General features: G+C 35.3%; 1 long non-coding RNA gene across 1 annotated transcript; it reads left to right on the top strand.

The window, feature by feature from the left end:
- The first annotated feature begins 230 nt into the window (after window positions 1-230).
- On the top strand, window positions 231-1965 carry LOC118344653. Its single transcript, XR_004798430.1, has 2 exons — window positions 231-850; window positions 1539-1965. It is a non-coding gene; the product is annotated as an uncharacterized LOC118344653 (long non-coding RNA).
- Window positions 1966-14783: the final 12818 nt, after the last annotated feature.

The following is a 14783-nucleotide window of genomic DNA, read 5'->3' as shown; positions in this document are numbered from 1 at the left end:
CTCCCAGTGCTTTGGCCCGAAAAAGATAAAAGGAAATGAAATAAGAGAACCAAGAGGGAAAACAAAAGGAGAGATAGAAAAGGGAAAGGTCAAGAAAGAAAAATGGAAAAATCTTTACATCAGCCTACTGTTGGCTGCAGCCGCAACACACATGATGTGTCAAACCGGACCGGGTTCAATGAACCGGTTTCTCGCCCCAGCCCCAGTCCCCGAAGCCCTCAGTCAGCCTCAAATTCGAAAGTGTGCTTCGACGAAAACCCCAAACTGCTTCTGGGTTTCAACCCTCAATCCCCTCACGCTTCTAATCCAACTTATTCACTGTAAATCCCTCAACTTTCCTCACAAAACCCTAAACCTTCTTCTTCTTCTCTGTGAATCACAAAAAATCCCCTGACGATTTTGAAAACCCCAAATTCTCTAAGTCTTCTGCTTATCAATCGCGAAATACATTTTCGTCAAGACCTTCTTCTTCTTTTTCTTCTTCTCTGTAACTCTCTCAATCCCCTCACGTGCATTGTGATTTCCCCCTCAAAATCTAAAGCTCTCTCAAACCTGTGCTTCATCTCCCCACTCCCTTCATCCTCATCGCTCATCCCCGTGATTTCCCCATTGGCTCATCCTCCGATCATTTGTTCCAGATCTGCGACGAGAGGATTCCACACCATGATGAAGTAAAGAGCCCACCAAATCTGCGGCTAGAAACATGTAATGTATCGACAAACCCATTAATGTTCTTCAAATTTCACCTCTTTTTTCCGTGTGATTCTAGGTTTGCACCATATATTTGTTTGGCTCTGGGGTTCTAGGGTTTAATGTTCTGCAAATCTGGGTGAAATCTTACATTGAGGAGGTATGTTGACGAATTTTTGGGTTTGTATTTTTATTCCATAAAATCACAATCATTTTATAAATTTCGCTTGGTACACACGTCACGTGCCCTTTCTTTGATTCTTCATTTGGTTTCTGTAGTGTATTATTTTCTGCTGTACATGTTGGCTTTGATGCAGCAGTCAGTTTGAGATCTTTAAATATGCATCCTATAATTTTCATGAAATGGATATAAATGATTTTTTTTGTGTGCATTTCTATGATGGTACACTGATTAATAAATCTTGGAAGTTGAAATATCTAAAAAAAAATTTGATATTTTGACTGGAATCAAATGAGTCTCCTGCATTACCTTGAGATGACTCTGCTATTATATTTCTTGTAATTTCTAGAAGACACTTCTTAGTATAAGTGTTTATTTCATTTGTTTTGGGGTGGCCTATAAAAAAAAAAATCTTCCAAAATATGTGGGTTTCCACGGAGGTGGAAGAGCGTAGTTGCAAATATAGGATGTAGGTTGTGGTGCTACTTGCTTCCCATTACTTCTGTTGCAAATATAGGATCTAACTCATGTCATTTTAATTAGCCCAAAGTAGGGTACTTATGTCGCTTTTATTGTTACTTTGTTGCTAAGTTATGTTGTCCATGCATTTTAAAGTTACTGCTAACATTCAATTGTTTAAGTTCTCAATGGATTTCATAATGTGCAGGCCTTTAACAAGTACAATGAAGGAAGTTTGGTGGAATTGGTGGATCCTTTGATGGAGGAAGTCATTGATTCAGAGGTACTTATGAAAATGTTTTCTTCCACTGTGCGGCACCGATTCGGGCCGATTGCCCAGACATGAAATCAGTGGGAGAACAATTGTGGGCAATAAGGGCAGACTATCTTAAGAGTGCAAGGAGAGTTCATTGACTGCAATTTGGGAGTTATCATTTGTAAATCAATTGAACAAATCAATTTGGGAGTTGCAGATTTTTCCTTTGAACAAATCTTACTTTTTTAGTTCTTTGCTTTATTCTTAATTCTTGAACGCATATGAAGATGTTTATTATTTTTCAACTTCTCATCTCAAAGCAGTGCCTCATTATGACAAGCATCAAAAGGAAATGCAACTAGAACATTTGCTTCTTAAACTTTGCTATGCTGTCATGTAGAATCGAGAATGTATAAGAGTTTTGCTTCCCTTGAACTTTGCAATGATGTCATATAAGAATTGAGCATGGTGTCATGGAGACACTTTCCATGAAAAAGCAACTGGTGGAGAACGAGAATATGGGTTCAAGGGAAGCAAAATTTTACCCCTTAACCAGCCTCGAATGTTTTACTTGAATGATGAAATGGACTAAGAGAGATTTATTAATGTGCCACCGGTCACCTTGGCCATCAAGAATCAAAGTTGAAAATAAAAGATTGCACTTTTTTCTGTCAACCTGGTCATCATCCAGGTAATGCTCTAACCTCTAGAAGATAAAAACTTCCCAAAAGTGGGCATTCATAATTTATTTTCCCATAACATTGAGAATTATCACAACTAATGGTTCATGAAGCATACACTTCGTTCATTGCATCATCTAATGTATAAAATTTGATGATATAAGAAAAAATTATTTGTCCTCGTCTGGCCCTCTTCAGCTTTAAATTTTGTAAAAAAAGAAATCAAAGCCGGTCCTCTCATAATTCTGTAATCTTTAGCAATACTGAAAAGATTTGGAAAGACAATCTTAAGAGGAGAATCCCCACACCAAATGTCGCGCCAAACATGCCCACCACATGGGATCTCTGCAATTGAGAAACAAGGCATTTAGATGCAGATAGTAAGTGAAATGCTACAGTGGAAATAATGATAATTAAGAAGTGTTTCCTCTGTTATGACCCTTGTTGCAATAACATCTCTAGTGGTGTAGTCCCTACAATGCATTGTATCAGCCAAAACTGGCAGTAGCATTAAATTTAAATGGAAAATGCCAGATGAATAAATTATTAGAACCAAAAATGAATGAAACTAGATTGTTAAGGCAGTGATTTCCTTTGCCTTAGATCAGAACCAAGAAGATGCTTCTAGAAGAGCCAGCTCAAATGCAAATCAGAAATGCAAGAATACTACACCTCAACATTTTTGTTATAAGGAATCTATCTTATTCTGTTATAAAGAATCTATCTAGAGTTTTTTTGAAGTCTAGAACTTCTCAACCCAAGAAATGAAAATAAATATATATACCTAAAGAAATGAAGGAAAACGATACCTCAAAAAACTTGCAAAAATTGAACTCATGAATACCAAAACATCTATTTGGACGTTTTTCTTATGAAGGTTCATTTATATATATATATATATATAATCTTGCGAAACTAATGTCTTCCAGTAAATGATTGATAAAAGAAGTATTCCACTGCATAAAAATTAAATGTTATGATTAGTAGGCGCTTAAGTTGTTCTTATATTTGTAAAACCGTCTCTTCATTCAATTTTACGTACATGTTGAAAATGTCAAATTTACATGTTTGAAATAATAAACCCACTATTTTTTGTGAAGTTTGATCCAATTACACACCAATGCTCGCTTTTTTATTCCACATTAGAGCCTTTAAGTACAAAGGTGTACACCCAATTCATTAGAAAACCACGTTGTACCTATGAAAAACAGAGTTTGGTCTTTAACAGCTAGGTTGAAGTATTGGAATTGATGCCAAGGTTTAACACCAATACAAAAGAACCTGAACAAAAAAAGTTAAAAATTTTATAAAGGACATCCTCAACAGAAAGACCGGAGTTTTGATTTCTCTTATATGGGAATCCTACAATAGTAGTTATTAATATGTCATGGGTCATGAATCTATGTTAAACAATGTGCCATAGTTAACATATTATGTCTTGTTCTGCAGTAGCAATATCATTCAAAAGATGATATAGAGGAAAGAAGTTTAATAAGAGTAAGACTGATGTTAAAGTAAGTTCTCTTGTGAAGGAAAAAACTCAATGAAGGGAAAGGTAAATCCAAACAGCAAGTCATTCAGATCGTAAATACTATATCAGAATACAAGCTTACTCCTTAAATTATGTATCAGATTTCAGTTTCATCCATGAAGCAGTGATTATTCAATTTAGTTCTTACCTAATTCTTACCCTCACACTTTTTTCTTTGCACATCCTTCTAATACAGTTATGACACGTTAAGCTATATACAAATCTCGGGGAAAATATATATAGAGAGACAAGTAGTACACATGCTAGGTGTCACAAAGCTTAAATCCACGTCTCCAAATATTTAATTATCTTTATATACATGTTGCTTTACTATGTATCCATTTACCATCTTGCCGTTTTTCTTTGTCCTTTCTTTTTCATTGCATATGTAGAACCAAGGAGATGCTTCTAGAAGGACAAGCTCAAATGCAAATCAGAAATGCAAGAATACTACACCATAGAAAACTCTAGATAGATTCTTTTTAACAGAATTAGATAGATTCCTTATAACAGAAATGTTGATGTGTAATGCAAGGTGTCCTAAGTCCCGAATTCTATAGGATTTCTCTCTACTATGAAGCTGGTCTTATATATATATATATATATATATATATATATATATATATATATATATATCTTAAAGCCTTTATGCAATATAATAGAAATAGCAGAGTTAAAACCCATTGTTTTGACCCTTGTATAACTTCACTCAACCCCATACAACATTCTCTCCCCCGAATTCAAACCCATAAAACTCCTTTCTAAAAACTTTCATTATCCTCCTCAACTTAGGGACACAAAAACAAGAACCTACACAGCCCAATTCATCTTCCCCCCTCTACAACAAACAAGCCAAGTTCTATATCATACTTGTAAGACAAATCTCACTCAAATAAAATCAACAACCTCCCCTTAAAACCCCTTTCTATCTTGGGGAATCAAGACCATGTCCTTTTCATGGAGATCTTCCAGGAGACAAGTGAGCCTTGGATTCAGAAGAAACTGAAATCTTTGGAAATCGCAGTTGAAAGAGGGCTAGTGGGGTTGGTATTTGAGGTCTCTATACATATGGTTTGGAGCAGAAGGGATTGCTTGTCTAGAGCTCCAGTGGTTGCACCATAACAAAGAGTACACAAGCAATAGACAAATAAATCGATCTTAAGAGAAATTGGGAACTGCAAAGTTACCTACTTCTCTTGGCAGAGGGGCTCCCAAACAAAGATTTGAAATGAAGTGCCTGCAGTCTGCAGATAGAGATGAAGAAACGCGATAAGGGTTGCTTGGAGGGGAGGATGGGGGTCTTCGCGGGATTCTCTCTGGTTTGCTCCATTCAATAATCTCCTGGGGAGTGGCGGCGCTGTGCAGACGGAGGAACGTCGCTCGGGGTCGCTGGACAGAGAGGTGGCTTCACCGGTGGCGGTGGGCAGAGGAATGACGCGATGCTGGCGAGGGATGAGCTTTTTCGCGCGGGGGAAATTTGAATGAATTGGGATAGAAGAAAACAGTAGATGAAAATTGATTTTCAGGTATTCTTTAAGAAAAAATATTTGCATCAGCCCCACACCAGCACACACTCAACCTATTGAGTGTAAAAAAAAAAAAAAAAAGGTGATGTGAAGTGTGTGCTGGTGTGGGGCTGATGCATAGCATTTCCCTTCTTGAAATATAAAAAAAAAAAAAAAAAACAAATAAATAGTGCAGCCACGTTGGGTGTGCAAAGTGTGCACCCATACAGTAGGCTGACCCGTAGTACTACTCAAGAAAAATACCTACCTGGGGGACTGCCCGGACTGGGAGGGTTGGACCTTGGAAGTCGTGAAAATGGCTAGGGTTTGGTTTGCAAATCTTTTAAATTATTCTTATTTTATCTTATTTTATCTTAAAATTTAAAAATCAATTAAATATAAATAATTTTTAATTTTTAATTTTTAATTTTCTCATCTAATAATTAAATAATCATTATAATTTTTTTAAATTTTTAAATAAAATATAAAAAATAATTTAATTTTTTTAAATCTTAAAATAAAAATTATATTAAAAAATTATATTCTAATTTTTTTTATTTTATAATTTTTTTATTCAACTTTATACTTTCCTTTCTTAAAATTTCATAAAAATCTTAATTTAAATTATTTTATTACTATATATAAATTATTTTATTATTATTTCAAATTTCTCATCTCATCTTATAACTAAGCGAGGCCTAAAAGCCCCGACCCAAAAGCCTCTGTTTTGTTGCCGTTGGACTATGGAGAAAGAGTGTGTGTGAGTTGTTGCTTGACCAGGGTTTGGTTTTCAGGGTTTTAACTTTTCACGGCTCCATTCAAATCGATCTTACTATACTTTTTTTCTTGATCAAAATTTTCCACTTTTTTTTTTTTAAAAAATCAAAGCATAGCTTATAGTTTTATTCTAAAGAATCAATAAAATGTTAATTAAAAACTTTATCACTAAAAATAAACTACGTATTTGACTAGGACATTCCTCAATCCATGCTCTCTCTTACAACATCGTTACAGCTAATTTAGCAAGTTTATAAGCAATAGAGTTTGCCTCTCTATTTGTAAAGTTAAACCTCCAACTTTGTCTTTCAAGCAGCATCCTTCCTGCATCATCTATAAGCACACCATAATCGTCTTCATAACTTGTAGCTGCTTTAAGTTTTTAACAATAATCTAGGCATCTCCTTCTAGGATCACATGAGAAAGCCCAACTCAATGCATAGAGTCATAGCTCTTCTCAGGACAAATGCTTCTGCAGTTGCTGGCCTCATGCATTGATTAATAGTTGAACATAAAGATGCCAAAATATCACCATCTAAATTTCTTATTATAACTCCAATTCCTACCTTTTTTCCTTGCTATCTACAGTTGCATCCTAATTGGCTTTTGTGTACCTGCCACTTGGTTTCTTCCATCTGACCTGTTGTCTCACTATAAAATTATGTTGATGATCATCTAGCATCTAATGCTGAGTTGAATTGAAGTCTAGTAAGCTTTGTTTATCAGACTTATGTAATTGTCTCGGGTTCTCAAATTTATTCTCATGAATCAATGAGTTTCTCTTTAACCATATCCTCTTCATAACCCAGCCTACCAGTTCTACTTCTTCTTCTACTTTCAACTTCTCAATAAATTTCTTCCACAAATCCATAAAGTAGGCCTTTACACTTGACATCTTCTAAACTGGACTATCAGCTTCATTCCATATATATGTTGCAGCAGGGTAGCTCCTAATTGCATGGACTATAGTTTCTTCTTCTCTTTCACATATTGGGTATAAGTTTGTGTCAATAATCCTCTTCTTAAATAGGTTACATCTAGTTGGGAGAATATCATGAGCAGTCTTCCATATAAAATGCTTAACATAACCAAGCATCCTTAAATTCCATATAAACTGCCAATCTGATTGGGCTTTATAGTAGCTTGAAGATTCCCTTTTCAACATTCTCACTCTATTTTGCTCAACATGATAAACATTTTTTACTGTGAAAATTCCTATAGTACTGGGGCCCCATATTATTTTATCCTCATCACCAGTTATGCTCCTTCCTTCTGAATATTTCATTCACTATGCTATCCTTCCACTGCGGCCCCTTTCTCAATCAATTCACATACTTTTGCTTCACTATTTAATACTTTAATGGGTGATTGGACTTTGCTGGAAGATTGTACTAGCAACCATTTATCATCCCATATCTTAATTATGCTACCATTCCCTACTCTCCATATCAGTCTTGTCTTGGTCAGATCAAGTGATGGAACATGTTTCTCCATATCAAGGATGGCCTTGACCCAAACTTAGCCTTTGTTAAATCCTCATTCCTGTAATACTTCTCCTTCATTATTGTTGCAACCAGAGTTGGACTTTGGATCATCTTCTAGCATTGTTTTGTTAGTAAAACCTTGTTGAAACTCTCAAGATCTCTAAACCCTAACCCTCTATTTTTCTTTGATTCTCCCATCTTGTTCTGACTTCTCCACTGAATTTTAGATCCATTATTTTTGAAGCCCCACTAGAATCTGGACATCATGACAGTTATTTCTTTACAAAGTTTTTGGGGTAGCTTGAAGACACTCATGAGAAATGTAGGCAAGGCTTGAATTACAACTTTAATTAGAATTTCCTTTCCTGCTTGGGAGAAGAAGGTATTCTTCCAATTGTTGATCTTTGTCCACGCCCTTTCCTTTAAGTGCCTAAAGGTATTATACTTAGATTTACCCACAAAATATGGTAAACCCCAGTATCTTTCATAATTTCCACATGCTGATACCCCAACAGTTTGCGAAATTTGTGTTCTAGTAATAGCTTCAGTGAAAGAACTAAAGAATATTATGATTTTTTGTTTGTTTAGAAACTGACCTGATACCAATTCATATTTGTTTAACAATTCTTGGATCTTTAACCATTATGAATGTAGTTGTCTCCCAAAAATAACATAGTCATCAACAAATAATAAGTGGTTGATTCTTGTGCCACCTCTTGTAACAAAAACTCATTTGGTTTCTCCACATTTTTCTTATGCTTCAATTAATGACTCAGTCCTTCAGCACACAAAATAAAAAGGTAAAGGGAGATGGGGTGCCCTTGCCTTAATCCGCTTTATGGTTTGATGATCGCTCCAGTATGTCTATTAACTAACACACAATATGATACAGAAGTAACACACTCTATGATCAATGATATCCATCTATCTCCAAAATCGAGCTTCCTCATCATTGCCTCCAAGGGCTTCCACTCTATTATGTCATATGGTTTTGACATATCAAGCTTGAGTGTCATGCTACACCTTTTGCCCTTCTGTCTGCTCTTCATTGTGTGTAGAGTTTCATATGCAACTATAATGTTATCTGTGATTAGTTTTCTTGGGATGAATGCACTCTGGCAGCTTGATATGAAGAAGCCAAGATGTTTTTTTAACCTGTTTGCTAATACTTTTGATACAAGTTTGTAAAGTATATTACATAAACTTATTGGCCTGAACTCACAAACTACAACAAGACTTTTAACTTTAGGAATTAAGCTAGATATGTAAAGTTAATGCCCATATCTAACTTTCACCCATTTAAAAAACTTATAATAGCTTGACATACCTCCCCACCTACTGTGTTCCAGTAGGTTTGATAGAAACAAGCCCCATATCCATTAGGCTCTGGGGACTTTAGTGGTGACATTTGCTTCAAGGCTACCTCAACTTCTTTTGTTGTGAATTCTTTTTCCAATTCTTCATTCATAGCCAATGTGACTTTTGGTTCAACTGAATCTAGACAACTAGCAATACACTCTACAATGAGATTTGTATACTTGAATAGATCTTTAAAAAACTAAGTGAATGGATCTTCAATTTCTGGTTGGTCAGTCAAAATCCTGCTCTGTGAATATGTAATCTTCTTAATCCAATTCTTTTTCTCCTTTGGCAAGCACATGGATGAAAAAATGGTTGGTATTCTTGTCCTCCATCTGATACCAATTCTGTTTTGTTCTTTGTTTCCACTTCAAATCTTCTTGCTTAAGCAGTAGGCCTAATTTTCCTTGTAGAGTTTTAATAATATCTACATTGTGAGGGCCTTCATTCTCTTGTTCTCTTTTAAGCTTATTATTTATCAGCTCAATCTGCCTTTCTGCATCTTGCTTTTTTTGTGAACTCCATCTAATTAAGGCCCTTTTGCAACTGTTGAGTTTATTCTCTACTAGTTTAAACTTGTCCTATTCAGCAATATCCCTTTCCCATGCATCTTGTATAACAGACCCACCCCTTCCTCTAACAACCACTTTCTTTTTCTTGTTGTAGCATGCTCTTCTCTTATTGCTAGTACAAATGGTTTATGGTTAGGGCTTCTTGCAGGCAATACTTCTACTTATACATTCTTAACTCTGTCCATTGAGGGTTAGCCACTACTCTATATAGCCTCTCCTTTGTAAAGGATTCATCCCCATGCTTAGTACTCCATGTAAATTTTTTCCCTTTCCATCCCAAGTCAAACAAGTTATTTTTCTCAAGAGCATTTCAAAATTCTTCCATTTGTGTCTCTGGTCTTTGTCTGCCACCCATCTTCTCATCTTGGGAAATTATTTCATTAAAGTCACCTAGCACACACCAAGCTTGGTTCGTGGGTGGCTTTAAGAGAGATAACAGGTTTCATGTCTCTTTTCTTCTATTCCATTCAGGGTGACTATATATACAATAAACAATCGACTGACATTTTTATTGGGATAGCACAACTTAGCAAGAATGTGGTTCTAAGCGTAGTTTACAATCTCAAGATCCATATCCTTTTCCCATAACAGGGCCAAACCACCTCTCATACCCAAAGAATCCATTACAAAACAACCATCAAATCTCAATCTTCTTTTTAAACCTTCAAATTTGCTAGCAAGTAGTTTAGTTTCCATAAGAAAAATTGGGGTCTCTTTTCCTTTATCAAAAGACAAAGGTCTTGAATAGTCCGGGCATTCCCAAGCCTACGATAGTTTCAACTCAAGGAATTCATAATGATTGGCGGGGCTGACTATCAGCCTCCACTATAGATAATTTTTTTGACACATCTTGCTCCACCACACATACCTTACACTTTTATTCTTATTTTCACTATCATTGTTAACACTGTCTACACTAGTTTGCCAATACTACTCAATAAGGGTTCAACGATCTAGCCAGAGTTACCAGCTCTTCTCTTCCATTTGCTCAAATTCTGCTTGCTTCCTTTTGAATTGTCTTCCTTATTTTTATTTTTTCCCAGATGTTTTTCTTCAATAGACTTTGTCGCATTTGAGTGCTTAGTTTTTTCATTCAAGAGCAATTACTAATCACATAAGTCATACAATTCCCACAGGCCCATATTACTCATACTTCCCAGGCCCAAATTACTTCTAGTTATCAGGCCCATGTCTTCCTTATTGGATAAGCTTGACTTCCATAGTGTATCTTCTTGGCTTTCAAAATCAATATCACAGTTTGAAATAACTGTATCCTTGTTTTTCGCAGGAAAAACTCTTGATCAACCTCTCTTCCAAATCTATCATCTTCTCACCATATCTTGCTACGTCATAACAAACATTTGAAAATTTGAATTTCTCTTTAGCTATTTGCCACCCTCCTGAGCTTCCCCCACTTTCAGAACTGAGTGCCATTACTGGAGCACAATTGTTACTTGGAGCCCCTTCCTTTTTTGATGACTTTTATTGGGACTCTCTATCATATTCTGCACTTTTTCTAAGCTATTCTCCTACCATTCTAACAACAGATTTTTTTCTCAGATTGGTATATGCTCGCAACCATGTTCCAAACTGAGTTTTTTTTTTGCCTGACTCTGTTTTGTTAATGGTATTGTAACACTACACCAATTCACTCCATGCACCAATTTACCACACTTGAAACACTCTCAGGGCAGCTTCTCATATTGCAAAGGAACCCAACTTTTCTTTCCTAGCAGGTTAACCGTTCTACCCCTAGACATGGTTTTCCTTAGATCAATTTCTATGCGGACTCTGAGATAATTTCTCGACCCAATTCCATCTTCCTTAACATCAACCTCATTCACCGTCCCAATGGTTTTTCCAATTTGAGTCCCTATTTCTCTCCTCATACATACCAGTGGGAGATTATGCAATTGGACCCAAAACTCCTCAAAATTAAAATTCATCAGCTTCGGGGGTGTAAGTCCATCAAAGGGTTTGAGGATGAACAGGCTATTATCAAATAGCCATGGTTTCTTAGCTAGTACTCTGTCTCGATCCTCCTGCTTCTTAAATGTTATTGTAAATAGATTTGGGCAAATATCTTGGAAAGAAAAAATTTTTCTTACTCTCCAGATTTTTGCCATAGTTGCTCTCATTATCTTCTTCTCAACCACACGATCTGAGCACAGTTTCCCTACCAAACTATTCTCGCCCTTTTTCATCACATCTTCCATCCGACCTATATCAATGTTAATGACTAAATTTTCTTCCTTAGTAAATGAGTGTCATTTTTTACAAAGTATCTTATAAAAATAAAACCATTCACTTTCAATAGATGAAAATGTCAATGTTTGAATTTCTATCCCATTTTGTCCTCATATCTATGTTAAAATTATGAGGCCAACCATCATTATGAACAATATAATTTTAATATGCCATTTTTTTTCCTTAAACTCAACAATTTATAATTGTTTTACTTTTTGAACAGTTCAACTATGTCAGACAGACATATTTTTGGTACTTTTTCTAAAAATCTAATCCATGTCTAACGGATAGCTTTTTGAATGGTTCAATTTGGCCAACAAATATGATGTCAAATCTTCAAGCAATCCTGTTATTAGATTTTTCAACCTCTCCGATCACCTCCATCAGGCCTTTTCCTTTCACCTATCTAAGGGATGGCCTCAACATTACGTGAAAAAATTGGATGAAGCCAGCATCTGCCATTTCCAAACCAGTGCAGAGACTTGGACAAAAGTATGCTTTCTTCTCAAACTACATCCCTCCATTGTGCGACCTTCGTCTACCATGAACCCGTCGATTTCTGCTCTCCCTCCCCCTCACCCCCTCCCCCGCGCCCCCTGCGTAATGACTCGACTCAATAATTTTAAAGTCGGAATATTGATAATTTTTATTTGACCAAAATTATATTTAATAAGTCATATTTGATAAGTCCATAAATGATAAATTATTGAGATTGATTAAGAGTTTTAATTAGACTTAATAACTAGGTTAAATCTCATTTATTATTTATGGTGTATGGTGTTTCATGATGATTGATGGTACTCTTATGTTCTATAGGTAATGCGATTCTATCACCAAGAGTTGTAAGATTCAGGATCCAAACTTTGGAGAATCTTAAGTTACGATTTATTGAGGTTATTATTTTATGTGGAGAACTTTATTATTATTATTTCACGTGGATGAGTTTTATTTATGTGGAGATCGTTAGTTACTATTATATGTGGAGTTAAGATAATTATTGGGTGAATCTATCAATCCCATTGTTAAGATTGATATTTGTTTAGGCTTGAACTAATTTTAGAGTGTATAATGGTTGACACGTAGCATGCTAACATGTATGCCTAAAAGGATTAGTGAGGCATCAGACCAAAATATGAGACGATCAGAGAATTTGTTGAATATTAGGTTCGACTAAATGATTGTGGAGTAAAGAGATATGAAAAGCATGTGGCGGATAAGTATGTAAGTTATTTGAGGTCTATCAAATTCCGAGGACAATTTTTTTATAAGGATGAGAGTTTGTAACAACTCGATCCAATAATTCTAAGATTAAAATATTGATAATTGTTATTGGGCCTAAATTATATTTAATAGGCCATGTTAGATAAGCCCAAGAGCGATAAATTTTTGAGGTTGATTAGGAGTTTTAATTAAGCTTAATAAATAGGTTAAATCTGATCTATCATTTATTAAATGAGTTAGACTCCTTTTAGAATTTAAAGATCGGCTATCAGATATTTATTTCAATTTAAAATCATAACTGATTGAAGCCCCCTATGCAATCTAAATTATTGTCAATTTTACATTGAATGAACTACTAGATCATGTTTTTAAATTCAAACTCTTTTATTAAATGATCGCGATCGAGTCTAACTCAAACTTGTTGGCACCCTCTCCCAAATTTTTCTATAAATATCTTCCATTCTGATGTTATTTGGAAAAATTATAAACATTCATAAGTGCAGCGGCCAAACTTAAGATACCCAGTCCAGCACCGCCAGTGTACCATGTTCACCACGCCAATAGCTGACTGCCTCATTCCTTTCACAACATCCCTTATGTTTTCTCTCTCACGTTTGTTTTCTCTCAAGCTATCGGTTAATTTATTTCTCTCTTTAGCTAGCGCCTAACCCATGAAAGTAAATCAATCGCGCACTGAAAATATTAGATTAGCGCTACAAGGTAAGTATCTTGATTATAAATTAGGATTATCATACGTTAACTAGTTATATATATTATTATTAAAACCATTTCTTTGGAAGCCAGTGTTTATGTACTACACATGTTATGATATTTGCAAGCACGTCAATCATCATATTTCATTCCGCATATTATAGTTATATATGTATAATACATCTCATGCATCCGTTGCATAAAACATGTAAACTTTCATAAGATTAAGTGTAAGATAAGGTCAGAACAGTTAATCAGATACTCATTCAGATGCATGGTACCAATGCAGTCAGGGTGGATGTGCAAGTCATGGACTCAAGCGTGGTCCACTGTAATATTTTATCAAATCAGATCAATGATTCCCCTTGTGGCCACAGGATGTGAGACCGGTGCACAACTTTGCATACATGGTTAAGTGTGTTGGTCAGTCAGACAAGTCAGTTAAATCATATAATTCAGATTAGTCAATATATCAAAAACATTTTCAAGTCATGCATGCCATCAACATATTTATGAACAATCATGATTTTAATTCTCAACATGAAATATTTTTATGAAAACCTTATGTTAAGTATGTTTACGTTATGATGGGTTTCTTACTGAGTCATCGACTTTTTTTAATTGTTTTATGTTTTTAAACCACCCCATGTCAGAATATTTATGAAGGTAGAGCTGCAGGACGAGACTAAGTCCAGGAAGACGTAATAGTGGTCTAGATCATGTATAGAGATTTTAAGTTATGATTTTTATGGCACATATTTTGAGAAATTTTAATAAATGCTTACGTGCACTCTCATTTATGATTTCAATACGACTCCATTTATTATAAGGAATCTTTGTACTTGGAACTTACTTTAAAAAAAAAAAATTTTTAAATTAGGTTCACTTGTAGCACTCTGACTCCCGTGATTTTATAAAAAAATGACTTATTTTTAAACCATGGGGAGCGAGGTGTTACACACACACACGAGGGTAGAGATTTAGACAAAAACACATTTATCTTCTCAAACTCCCACCCTCCATGAACCCGTCGAGCTCAAGTAAGCTACTCTCTTTCTCCCTCTCTCTTCTTTCTCTCTTGTTGCTAATGTCCACCGAAATTTGCTACCC

The sequence above is a fragment of the Juglans regia genome, chromosome 15, assembly GCF_001411555.2.
Source record: "Juglans regia cultivar Chandler chromosome 15, Walnut 2.0, whole genome shotgun sequence".
NCBI classification, from domain to species: domain Eukaryota; kingdom Viridiplantae; phylum Streptophyta; class Magnoliopsida; order Fagales; family Juglandaceae; genus Juglans; species Juglans regia.
This window is presented reverse-complemented; position numbering and strand designations above follow the sequence as displayed.